The sequence below is a fragment of the Anser brachyrhynchus genome (assembly GCF_964034855.1).
Source record: "Anser brachyrhynchus genome assembly, chromosome: 2".
NCBI lineage: Eukaryota > Metazoa > Chordata > Aves > Anseriformes > Anatidae > Anser > Anser brachyrhynchus.
Genome location: NC_137695.1, coordinates 113025396 through 113039162, shown reverse-complemented (window position 1 = coordinate 113039162; position 13767 = coordinate 113025396).

The following is a 13767-nucleotide window of genomic DNA, read 5'->3' as shown; positions in this document are numbered from 1 at the left end:
GACTGCTGCTGAAGCGTCAAGTCAGATGCTCGCAAAACATAGCTAGTGACCACGTATGGACAGCCTGCCTTTCCCCACAGCACTGCAGATGAGGAAATGGCAAGGACAGACCCTTCTGTGTAGGACAACATTCAGCTAGGAGGCCCTGCTTTCTCTTCCTGCACATTTCTTCCTATTGCTCTAACACATCATGTGTTGGTCCTTCTCTACTACATCTCCTAACTGATTCTCAGGTGAGTTCATCCATATCACACTGAAGACAGACAACATGAGGAGGGCAAATTGGAACTTCATAAGCTATTTTGTTTATGTATTTTTAAATTAGGACTTCATAAGCTAATTTATTTTTTCCTATAATTTGAATGCCTGTCCTGGTTCCAGTTAGGACAGAGTTAAGTAGCTCATAGTAGCTGGTAGGGTGCTATGTTTTGGATTAGGATGAGAAGAGCGCTGATAACATGCTGATGTTTTAATTGTTGCAGAGCAGTGCTTACACCAGGCCAAGGACTTTTCGGCTTCTTGCTCTGTCCTGCCAGCGAGCAGGCTGGGGGTGCAGCAGGAGCTGGGAGGGGACAGACCCAGGACAGCTGACCCAAACTGGCCAAAGGGGTATTCCATACCATCTGACGTCATGCTAAACAATATATAGGGGTGGCTGGCCGGGGTGGGGGGGGCCAGCTGCTCGGGAATAGGCTGGGCATCGGTCAGCGGGTGGTGAGCAATTGCATTGTGCATCACTTGTTTTCTTACACATTATTATTGTTAATACTATTACCATTATCACTATTATTATTATTATTGTTATTATTATTTTCCTGTCTTAATAAACTGTCTTTATCTCAACTCACCGGCTTCACTTTCCCGTTTCTCTCCCCCATCCCAGAGAGGGAGGGGGGAGGGTGAGCGAACGGCTGTGTGGTGTTTAGCTGCCAGCCGGGTTAAACCACAACAATGCCCTACAGTGTGATATCAACCCTGTTAAATTTTGTGCGTGTATACTATCCTATATCTTTCTTTAAAAAGGCAATCTAAATATCCCACAGAAGTCCCATCGCGGTGGGTCAGAAGTGGGACTGACTGAGCTTGGGTACTTGAGCTAGGAGAACACATGTTAGTGCTACTCTGTATGCACACCAGTGCTTCAGGAAAATAAGGCACTCGCTTTGTGGGTGGTTTTGCAGGTGTATGAGGGATGACACCAGATGCTTGAGGTTCATCCAAGGTCCTGGAGATGAGCAGTCAGTGGCCTGTTCTCTCCTCTTCTAGCCCGAACCCTTTAATCTTCATTCCACCAACTTCTTGACCCCGAGTTGGCCAGTCCCATGACTACGAATCCCAGTACTCCCTCCTAGCTCCACCAGGCACTTTAAGTCTTTCTCACTGTGTCTCTAATTCTTGTTTTATGCCCACCTCAGTCCCAGCTGCTGTTTCTCACTCCCTTGTTCCTCACCCTGGTTTTGGACTTCCTCCCATCCCACAACACAGTAAGTCACAAAGCTTCTCTCCCTGGTCCTTTTCCCAAGTTCCCCATCCTGCCTCGTATGTGCTTCTTGCCAAGTATGACAGTCTTTCTTCCACGCTCTTAAATTTGCTGACATCTAATCTCAGGTTTCTGCCTCTGTTTTCCTGCAGTCCAACATCCCATGGGCTGCCCAGGAAAGTGGTGCAGTCCCTATTCCTGGTGTCATTTAAGAGACGCGTGGACGTGGCACTAAGGGTCATGGTTTAGAGGCAGGTTTAGGGGTAGGTCAGGTTGATGGTTGGACTTGATGATCTTTTGCAACCTGGATGATTCTACAATTCAGTTGTATGATTCTGTTGCCTGCTTGGTACAGGCAGAATCTTTGAAGGATGTCGGTGCCAAATTCCTGAGAAGTATCTGCTGAACTTGAGCAAAAGCTTAGGATTTGGCCAAATTTGGTCTGTTTTCAAATTCATGACATCAGGTTAGGTCCTCTTTTATACCCAAAGTAATGTCTGTACTCCAAGGCATGGATATATTAGAGTTAATCTATTAAACAGTTGCAAAGACCTTTTCTGATGTGGGCAAAATAATATATTTTCTATAATCTTGTTCTTGGAAATCGCTGAAACATTTTTGCTAAGATTTTAAAACAACAAATAAATCCAAGCAAGGCAGATATCCAGCACTGGGAGTTTTAGTTGAACACTTAAAGTCTGGCACAGTTATATGCAACTGAAAAAAGGGTTTTATAATGGGAAGTGTCAAGCATTAAGTATAGGTGGCACTTCCAACTCCGCCTATAATATAGATTGGATTAGGTACCTGGTTCTGTTCCCAGGGTATTCTGGGTTAAAACAACTAATTTACAGTGGACTAGGAAGAAGTTCATATTTTTCTCAGGTTAAAACATTTATATGGCATTATTGTCCTTAAAAGAAAAAAAAAGAAAAAAAGAAAAAAATTCACGTCATTTATCTAGAAGATTTATTAATTTACTGGAATTGGTGAGGAATGCATAATTTGCTGACAATATGGAATGGATGATTATGGCAACCAATTTTATGAGAGTCATATAAAAGAGAGGCTTAATAATAAAATGTTAACAATTATAATTTAAAAAATGAGTCAGCTACAGAGAAAATAAGACAAAGGCAAAAAGAAAAAAGAAAAACCTTTCAGAGAAAAATGTTTTATTTCCATTTATTTCCAATGCTTTGCAGATGTGTGTGGGGCAAGTAGGAGGCTAATATATCTCACTTTAGCAGTACTAATTGTTTGCATTATCACAATAATCAAATGCAACCATATTAATCTCTGTGGTTATTAACTTGATTTTTACACATTAAGATTTAGATTTAATCCCCTGGGACCATCTATTAATGCTTTTAAAGTTGAAGGGTTTCAACAGTTTTAAGTTTTTTTTCCTCTCTTTTAGCTGCAGGCAGTAAAATTTGAACGTGTGTGGAGTTTTGTATTTTGCATTCCTGTGGGATTTTCAGAGACACTGCTGTCAAGGACCATGAATCATGTTAATACATAGCAACCTCTACAGCTATTAAAATGTCTGCAATAATGTGATTATTTTAAAACGGAAAAACTAATATCATATGTATTACTTAAAGATCAACCTTTTTTTTTTTGTCGTTGGAAAGGACTGCTTTTGTGAGGGGGGAATGGAAACATTAGTGGTAGTCACTAAAATGCAAAATGTCTAATCTGCTGAGAAACTTCAGTTCCTTTTAAGAAACACATCCTTACTGAGCTTACAGTCAATGAAGCACAAAAATGGCAAAAAAAAAATAAAAATGAAGATCGATAAGCATAGAAAGCTATTTTGTTTTTGTTTAGCCAAATTGTAACTGCTCTGACCTGCTGGAACAGTATCCAGTTTCATGCTTTCATGGTTACTGAGTGATGACACCCAAGCAGAAAACTGGGCATGGAGGTGTTTTTATGAGACCTCAGTGCAGAAAGCAGTGCTAGTATTGAATAATGACATGAACTGGTTAAAAAATCATTTTTTGAGGTAGATTTGCCAGATGTATCATTTACAACTTATATAAACAAGAAAATATAGTGAAGTGACCCCATGAAAGGAAATAAGAAAGTGTCTTCGAGTGTATTACAGCTCTAGTCTTTAAATATTAACTCCAAAGACAGAAACAGTGAAATGCTGTTTTCAACAAGAAAGAATACAGTTCCTCAGATCATGTATTTTGATTGTAGCTGTGCATATCTGTGTTGCCTTGTCCTCGGCAAACTCTCCCTTGGCTGTCTGTTTTGCTGGGCAGCCTTCAAGCAGCCACCCCTTGACTCCATCTCTCCAAGAGAGAAGCAGGGGAATATCTACAGTCTTTCCATTTTTCTGTGTATGTGTTCCTGAACACATTCCTTCTCCTCTAAGTACTGTAGCATCTCAGGTTGTTCGAGAGTTTAGAGGTCTGTGCCTCATCCCAACATCATATGGGGAAAAAGGCCACGTCCCAAATAACAACTGAAAGACACTGTGGGCAGGATGTGTCTGCAGAATTGCTTTTCCCCTTGTCCACAGCCTATAACATAACTCAGAAATTTATTACACAAATTAGTTTTACAATTCATTGTATTCTCTGGGTCTGGATCACCTCCTGAGAACCTGAGCCCTACTGGGAGCAGGTGAAAAGGCTGCTGCTTAACCGATGCAATGTTCACATCTAATCACTTTCGTAGATATCAATTTAGCTAGTGCCGAGTGGTTGAGCTGTATTTTTTTACTGTCTTAAATACAATGCTCTGGTTTTTCAGTACACAAGTGGCCAACTACAATATGGTGTGTCGTACTGGGTGCTCAGAAGCTCTCTGTCATGACAAGGAAGGGCTCTCATGCCCTTGTCAAAGGTCGGGTGGGTGCCTCAGACAAGCATTTTAACAAGCCGGTTACTGGCACCACACCAAATAATTTTAGAATATGGAATATAGGCACTCCATTAGCATTGTTTTAAATTGCACTTTCTGTTTTGTAAAATCAAAAAGGAAATTTCATGGGGAAAAGAAGTCTTGCATTCATGCAACATTAATGTTTAGGGAATAATGTGGTGTTTTGCCATGTTAAAAGAATTATTACAAACCCTTCATTGAGAAGCTCTAGAGATCTCATACTTTGGAAAAGAGACTTGATAATTGGATGTGCAGGAGAGGGAGGGAGATGTATGTGGAGGGTGTCACTTTTGGTGACAGCAGTGAGCCTTTTTGTGTTTCTGTGAAAAAAGAGCCCGATCTGGCCAAACTAGAAGCCTTTGAAAAATGTGAGGAGAGGATAGCTGCAGGTCAGCGTGGTACAAGTAACTGGAGCTCGGAGCCAAGCGATTCACTCCTGGCCTCCGTGCAGGAGAGAATACAACAAGCTCATGTGCATGCAGACAAAAGTGCTTGGAGAAGGCAAATTAAATGTGCACATGCAACTTCCAGCGAGTGTATATTTTCACCTGCATGGCTCTTTTTCACATTATCTGAGCACCCTGAACACCAATAATAAAACCCATCGGTACAATACAGGCTCACATCTCCCAGACCTCCAAGCAGAGGCGACCTGTGCTGCGCCGAGCTGAGTACGCCGAGCACAAGAGGCTGCCCCCAGCGCTGCACCTCATGGTGGGAACAGGGCTGGGGACCCCCAGCAGGGGAGTGGGCAGCCCCTCCGGCACCCCCTGCTCTCGGCTGGCCAGCCCGAGCCCGGGAACAATGGCGTAGAGCTGCCGAGGCACCAGGGTGAGAGGTCATGGCATCCCACCGATCCGCCAGATCTGGGGGCAGATCCCACGGCCTCTCCCGCCCCGAGCCAAAAGCAGGTCTTCTCTTGCCCTCCCTCCCCCCTTGCAACCCTGGCAAGGGGAGCCTGGGAGGGATTTCTTCCCCAAAACTCACCTTTCAGCCTTTATTTTTTTTTTTTTTCCACATAAAAAGGGACAAGACCGTATGGAAAATTAACTAGGCTGGTTTACGGGTCACGTGTGGGAGAGACTGTGAGCGTTTGTGCACGGGTCATTGTTGGATTTCACAGCAGATGCTTTTATCCCTGGAACTGAAGCTGCCACGTATTTCGAGATACCTGCTAATTTTGTAAAGCTGGAGGTCTGGGCAGAGGAACCGGGGGAGTCTCAGCTCCACTGAAATACCTTGGGCTTGGAGAGCTGAACCGAGCGACAGACTGAGAAAAAAAAAAAAAAGCAGAAAACATAAACATGTAAATGTGACATCTGTGATTCCACTTTACCCAGCGTTTTACATGTGTGAAAATAGCTCATTGTCTTGCAAAAGTGAGAACTTTGGGGTTGAAACTGATGACAGAAATGAAGGTGACTTAAAAGGAAAAACCCAGCTTTAGAAATGAATTTAAAAGGAAAAAAGAAAAAAAGAAAAAAAAAAAAGGTTATGCCAACATTTTCCTGAATGATAGCAGAGATGTATGCTAAAGAATAGGTGTTGACAGAAAAGAAACACAACCCTTTAATAAAAGAGGTGGGCAGGCAGACATATGAACTGCTGAAATTTCAGCATTTCAGAGTCCTGTGGGTAGAGAACACTAGAACACAGGAAAAAAAAAAAAAAAGAAAAAAAAAGTAGAAAAGATCTTAGGAAATAGTCACCTCCTAAAATTTTTGATCATTTCAGATGCTGTTTCACTTGAGAAAAGAAACAATTCATATATATATGAATTACAAAGGAAAAAGAAGACGGGGGAAAAAAATAGAAGAAAAAGACACATTAATGCTTTAGTTAGACTTCCCTTTCAGATATCCTCTGCACTGTGTCATAATAAATCTTGCATCTAGCTTCTCAGCTGAGGTCTCTGCTGCAACATTCTTCGGTCGCTTTGTTTCAGAGCAGTGTTTGCACTGAATTTGAGGAGTTCTCTAAGCAGCTGCAACAACAGTGTAATATTTCCTCACTATTTCCTAGCAAAGCATGATCAGAAACACACTTTTGGGGAGGAGATTCTGGGGGAGCATTGCTTTGGGTCGTGGTGACTCCCAGAGTCTGACAGCCTCTTGACAGTTACTAATATCAGCAGAGCGAATGTGTCTAGCCTACTTGCAAGGTTTGTGATGTGTTTTTGATTTCCTGCCTCAGAAATGCACTTTGGCTAGAAAGCAAGTGAGGCACACGATGCTCTTTCTTGCCATACACATATCAGGAAATCGTTACCTATGTGCCCGATTTACGTTATGCAACGGGCTGCTAACGTTCAGGAAGAGATTCTTGCTTCTTGGCTATTCAATCGTGTGAACATGAGTAAAAATGATCATTTTTAAGGAATGTCACTTCAGTGTGATTGTGACTTCACTGTGATTCTGCCCTCATCTAGGCTTTGCAAAGGGTGCTAATACCCACTAACTATGCTGTATTTGTCTTTCGCTTAGCTACTTCTTTCAATGCCTTTATTCTCCAGAGGTCATGCCATTGTCTTCTGAAATCTTGAAAGATCTTGCTTACATGTGAAAAGCGGATTTTTATAAGATGCACAATTTCAGAAATTAAAGTTATTCAGGGCATCTTCTTCCAGAGCAGCAAAGTAGTTGTGATAATTTCTGTTTATTTTTCTTTCTCAATTTCATTTACATAAAAACAGAGACTACATCAAATTACAAAAAAAAAAAAAAAAAGTATTGATCTATGTTCATTCAGAGGGGCTGAGATTCAAGACATTTTAATAGATAACCCAATATTCTCACTGCCCTTTGCAATGCAACCTTTAAGTTGTTGGTCTTATTTCCATGTCAGAATTCTCTTCTTAATGTGCTTTTTTTTTTCTTTTATTTTTTTCCCCTGAAAATTTTCTTACCAGTGACAAAAGATTTTAAAATAGTTTTCAGAATATTTTCCTGGAATACAAATCCTTAAGATGAAGTTGTTGATTCTGCAGGAGGGTGCAGACTTTGCCTGGAGTCTCCGAGTAGACAAGGGGCATTGCACAGCCACAGGCATCCAGCTGCCTGCCAGTCCTTGCTGACTGGGGCTTCTATCAAAAGCAAATATGAATTCACATTTATGTTGATCGATAGTTTTATTTCTGTAGCAAGTGAGGAAGAAAAAGAGGTCACATTTCAATGTAAATATGAGTGTTTCTGCATGATATCCTGTGGTACAAAATGATGGCAGGTAGTTTCCCCCATTTATTTTTGGGCTTGACCATGACAAGATACTTGTTTCCATCAAAACTGGTAGAACTGTTTATCTGAATATGACCTGAAAAATGCTGTAGAATGACTTCCAAATGTTGTATGGAAGATTGTATTCATTAAACACATGTGTATATATATATATATATACACACATACACCAACCCTCCTACTTGGTGTAATGGTTACTCTCTGGCTTCTCTAGGAGGGAGTAGAATTGGCTTACAATAGAAACTGGGAAGCACACTCTGAGGTAGTTTCCTTGAAACAAAAAGATATTTTGAAACATATTGTTGATTCTGGCATCCTGATAATGTGTTTTAAGTTAGAGAAAGCCACTAAAATAAATTGAAATTAACTAATTAATTAGTTAATTTCAGTCCCAAAGAGAAATATATAGTGGATACCTATCACTGACCAACTTTTAAACGTACAAACACCACTTCCAGATTTCTCCCTGTTAAAAGACATCTAAACAAGTGATTCCTCTTTTTAACATCCCAAGCCCCTAGAATATGGTCTTTATGGATACACTTCAGAGTTCAGCTAAAAGATCATATTGCTTTAAAATGGGCATACTAAAACGAAGCATGCCTGGAGGAGAATTTGTAAGCACAATTATGTTTGCCATAGAGTTGCTAGGTCAGTGGGCGGTATACGATGCACCCATCTTTCTAGGAGCAGTAGGATTTCCTGCTGTTTTTTTCAGTAGTGACCTAGAAGGAGGTTAATGATTCCAAAGAATGACTTTTCCCTTAGGGAAAATTTAATCTTCTGACCTTTTTCTCTATCTGTCCATTCCTTTTAAGTCACAGACCCCCTTCATTTAGCTTACATCAAGCTGTTTTATTTTCTTCAAAAACATGGTTGAAGTGATTGCTTTTGCTTTCATTTAACCCTTGAACTGGATGCATTTCCAAACTAAATTATTACCCAGAATATGGGATTGCTTGTAAGCATTTCCTTCAGATTTCTATATTTGTCTTAAATGTGATTGTCAACCCTCAGAATCACTTTGACAACTGACTAACTTCAAAAATGCATGCCTTTAATGTACTCTTGCAATCATCTCCGAGAGTTGCTTTAGAAAAAGAACATGACAGGAATAAAACAGCTATTGGTTTTTTTTTTTTTTCCTGAGTTCTATCAAAATGCTGATGGAACCAGAGTACTACGCGAAAGAAATTTTATTTAAAATATATTCATCAAGACCATTGCGCTGTTTTTTTTTTTTGGATTAAATTTGAGCTGATAAAAAAAAATCAGCATCGCAGTCAGACTGTTGGAGTGTTTGTTTTGTTTGAACTGTGCAGACACTATTGAATCAAATTTGTTGTCAGAATACTATAAAACAAAATTGCAATTACTTTATTATTCTCAGAGGTGTTGACTCTCGGGTGCAAGGAGCTCTGGAGGGTAACTGGAAACAGAAACTGCCTTGTGCTCGGAGCTGTCAACTTCCTTTTACTCCGCAGCAGACATTGTTTTTGTCCGTTCTGTACTACACGCGGTTATTGCCAACATAATAATTCATGAATATTCCTTTATTTTTGGAATTATAATTAACGCTTGATTTTGACACTCTGACAAACTCGTGTGGCTCGGCAGCAGGGACATCCAGGCCTGGAAACAAAGGAATCGCCATGCTGGAGCAGGCCGGTGGCCCATCCAGCCGGGGAGCTTTGGGCCTCCCAGCCCGGCCCGTGCCTGAGGCGGTGGGGAAGGCATCGCCCCCCCAGCACACCTAATTGCAGCACTGGACCGCAGAGGGAAATTTCTTTTCGACCCCAGCTGGTGATCAGCTTATGCCCTGAAGTATGAGGATTGATTGCCCTTATAATTTTTATTCTTGCTAGTGTGGCTGCAGATGCTGTGCTTAATCAAATAAACGTCTAATACTTTGGTAAAGCTAAGTAAGGGCTAAATACTCCCCTCTCTCGGGAGAAATCCTGAGGAAGGAAAAAGTGCTGAGAAATTCCATGAGGAGAATCGCATCGAGTTCCCACTGCTCTCTCCCTTCTCAGGGGATTACCGTCGGCATGCTTGTGGATCGGTGGGCAGGGCTGGAAGGGACATTGAGCAGCACGCAGCCCAAGCTGCTGTCTCCCCCCCACCATGGGGGACCAGGCTCCTCTTCCCTCCTTCTGCCCCATAGCCCTGTCCAGGAGTGGAAGTCTGACACACTAACACCGAAAAGTGGGAGCTGGGGAGACCTACAGCAGCACTTGTTTGGATTTGTCTGAAAATGCAATGATTTTAGAGAGGGAAGCGTGCTGTATAGGATAGCTATTTCTTGGGTCTTTCTCTGCAAGCTGGGATGCCCTTTCTCCAAACCTGCATACCACTGGCTACATGGTCTTTATGCCAAGGGCCAGCTGAAGGCTCTAAGGGAACTGGAGGGCGTGACAAAGAGTTACTCTTCCTCCTTTCATTAGCTTCTGTTTTTCTTTTCTAATCCTTTATTCCCTCCTTTTTTTTCATACTAAAGAGTAGCATTGCCCCCAAAGCTGTTTTCCTCAATCTTCTGTAGCTACAATAAATTTCACAATTCAGCTATATCTTCTAATAATATAAAAAAGTGCATCTCCATATATTCATTTAAATGTGCTTCTCACTTATTTTTTTAGTGAAACGAAACAGAATAGACAGGAACATCCAAGCTCTTCTGCATCAACTGAAATTTTATGCGGTCCTAAAACTCTTCATCCTCTTCATGCTTCTAAATTAAATGGATTCTTCTTTTAAATCTACCTTCTAACTCAGTCCCATCTCCTGTTTCGTTAATCATGTTTACTACATTTCTCTGAGTGTTTTCTTGCTATGTCTCGTCTATAATGCAATAACAGAAATATGACAGAATGTCCAGAAATACAGTTTTTACTCATGAAATCACATAGTAATATTTTATGTTTAACCATCTTTTTTGTTCTTAATATATCTGAGTGCCTTGCTTTTGTATGTTTTCTAAGCTACTGCAATATGCCGGCTAGCATTTTTCTGTGAAGGATGCTTACAGTTTCCCCTGCTAATTAATTGCCATCAGTTCTTGAAAATATTTTCCAACATGCACTCCTTGGCACTAGTCTAAGTCTACCTGCTATCATGTTGCCGTGTTATCTTAGTTCACTGGCTTACTCTAGAATTTCTTTGCCTAAATTCAGCTAACTGCAGAAATGGCCAAGTGCTGTCATGAATTTCCCTGTTTAGATCAACGGGCACTGGGTCTAAACACCAGAAAGCAAGCTGTGGCTATCGCAGTGAAAACAAATTTTACCATTTTCACTTCTGAAGCTTTTTTAAAGAGAGTTAATGACCACATTGAACAAGACCATCCTCATTGCCACTATCAATCCCAGGGGCATTTCTCCCTGCTCCCACTGACCAGGGATCTTTCCGCAGTACCTGCAGGAGGGGACGCTGTCTAGAGAGCTCACCACGGCTCTGGAACCTGGCCACTCACGATCCAAAATCCTGGTTCTGCCTCAGCTGCCCTTTACTATTCTATGTAAGTTCCTCAACCTCTGATATAACCAGCTTGTAAGGAAGCAGTGGTCATCTGCTAGCCTTTATAAAATGTTTTTGATGGGCAAAATTCTAGGGGTTCTTATGTTTAAGGTTTTTTGGTTTTCCATTCTAAGGGTTCTGATGTTTTTGGTTTGTTTTGGGTTTTTGGTTTTCCATTCTCTATCCAGTTTTTCAGCATAACTGGATTCTAATTCTGGAGCTGCTGTGGGTTTTTTTTGTTGTTTTTTTTTGTTTTTTTTTTCTTGTGAGAGACCTTACTGCACGCTTTTGGAAACACTGAATAAATTGTGTCTTCTGGTTCTACTTTATCGTCTGGTTAATTAACTCTTTCCTGTAGTTCTAAGAGAGCTGAGAGGATTTAGGTAGGAGCACTGCAGCTTTTCCTTGCTATCTGTGTGCCTGGGCATATTATTTTTAGTGATTCTCTGAATAGTTTCCTAGTACTAAAGTAAGAGTTTCTGCTTTATAATTCCCAGGATCATCATTAGCACCTTTTTAAGAGATGGGTACAACCTTGGCCATTCTCCAGTCCTCTGGTACGGTAGCTGTTTTTAATGATAAATTACATATTTTTGTTAGCAGCTCACTTGTGCTGGTCTTCGGTTCCGTCAGAACTCTCGGATGAATACCATCTGGTCCGGCTGATTGATTGCAGTTTAATTTCTCGGCTTGTTCCATCACCTTTTCTGATACTCTTATTTCTGATAGTGTCTCACTTTCAACACCTAAAAAGAATAAAGCCTATGTAGTACTCATCTTCTTTGTTAAAGAACACTGGGAAGAAGCTATTTAGCTCTCTTTTTTTTCCCCTTCTTTTTGCATTTTTAATTGTCTAATGCAGCTGATCATAAGGAAAAAGGGATCGACAGCAAATATCTTTTTGTTTGTTTATAAACTCTTTACTAAAAACAAACTAAAGATGTGTCAGGTATTTGTAAGGGGATGATAGCGTCAGAAGCCCAGAATTGCAAGTTCTTTTATATTTTCTGTTAATTGTGAATCGTACTTTGCAGTAGTGTGTCACTGTGGATTGCTGTGGAAAAGCTGCCAAGGGAAGCATATATAACATTTTTTTGGATTTCAGTGTTGTTTGCTATGGCTGAGTAGAAGAATAAAGATGTACTTGTATTACCTATAGTACTGGAACCTAGAACAGGAAAAGAAATCAGAAGACAAGCTTCCACAATAGAATATCTCACTGACAAATAAGCAAATAGAGAAAAACAAAGCTATTACCATACTTACATGAAAATAGAGCAAGAAAGAAAAATATCATAATCAGTGTCAGTTGGTAGAATATTTCCCAACTCTGCATATTTCTCTATGCACCTCCCCACTCTTCCCACATACACATACATAACTCTCCTCTGTCTGCTTTTATTATGCGCGGTGCTTTCTGCTTATTTTACACTATAAGCTCTTCAGGCTTGTCTTTTCATATGTCCATGATGTTATATACATGCCAGTCAAACTGTTTAAATAATAATAACTGAGAGTTGGTTTTTTTTCCTTTTTTTTCCTTTTCTTTTTTTGAATTAATTTTCTCTCTCTCACTTTTTTTCTTTTCTTTTTTTTTTTTTTTTAACAAATGGTAAGTTAAAATCAAAGGTAATAATTAGTTTAAAACAGCCCTCAGAGGCAGTCCCAGAAAAAGTGACCTTTTGAGCTACAACCTAACCAGCCAACTTTATTGTGTCTTGAGGTCAAGGCTCCTATTTCACATGACTTCAGGGTTTTTACATGCATGCTACCCTGCAGTAAACCACACAGAAAGTTATGATCAAGTAGATTTTGCACTTCAGACATCTACTGGGGAATGGCAACAAGGTTCAATTCAATCTGAGATGAAAGTAATCCAGAACCAGGCTCAGGAATGCAGTGGAAAATTCCTAAAAGATAAGAGACGAGATTAAAATGCAACAACAACAAAAAACAGCAAAAAAAGAAAAAAGAAAAAACTGTCAAACAAACCAACCAAAAAAAAAAAACCACCAAACAAATCGAAATAACAACAACAAACCAACCAAACAAACAGAAAAACAGCAGAAGACTGGCTAATGCAGAGCAAGAGCATTGGTTTATTTTTGAGTGGGCTGGACCCTACAATTACAACTTTGTCACCGCAGTTTGAAATCTATTAAGGGGATTTATGCTTTGCAGCTGACATTTAAAATTAAGGATTTATTGGACTGAGAATGAATATTTCTTCTGCAATTAGTTTTCTGGAGGTCGTGTTTCAGAAACTGTTATTTTTCTGTTTAATCTACTGTGGCAAGATTTTGTGTTGTTTGAACATCTGAAAAATACAAATACAGAAATCATTTTATTCATTGTAAAGAGACCCATCCTGAAACTGCTGGGGAGTTGCATCACATCACATTTTCACTATGTACCTAATATCTCCCACTTGCATATGCTGTTATACTGGGGCAAGCGAAAGTGAGTGACAACTGATCCTACATAAATCACGCACCAATAACAAATGGAGAGTTTTAATTCAAGATTTTTTTTTCTTCTCTTCTATGTGGGCTTTTTAAATCTGCTTTGCTTTTTGGAAATTTATACACATATTTCTGGGTATTGCTGGAAGCCTCTGAACAGCTGCATGTTTTTCCATTC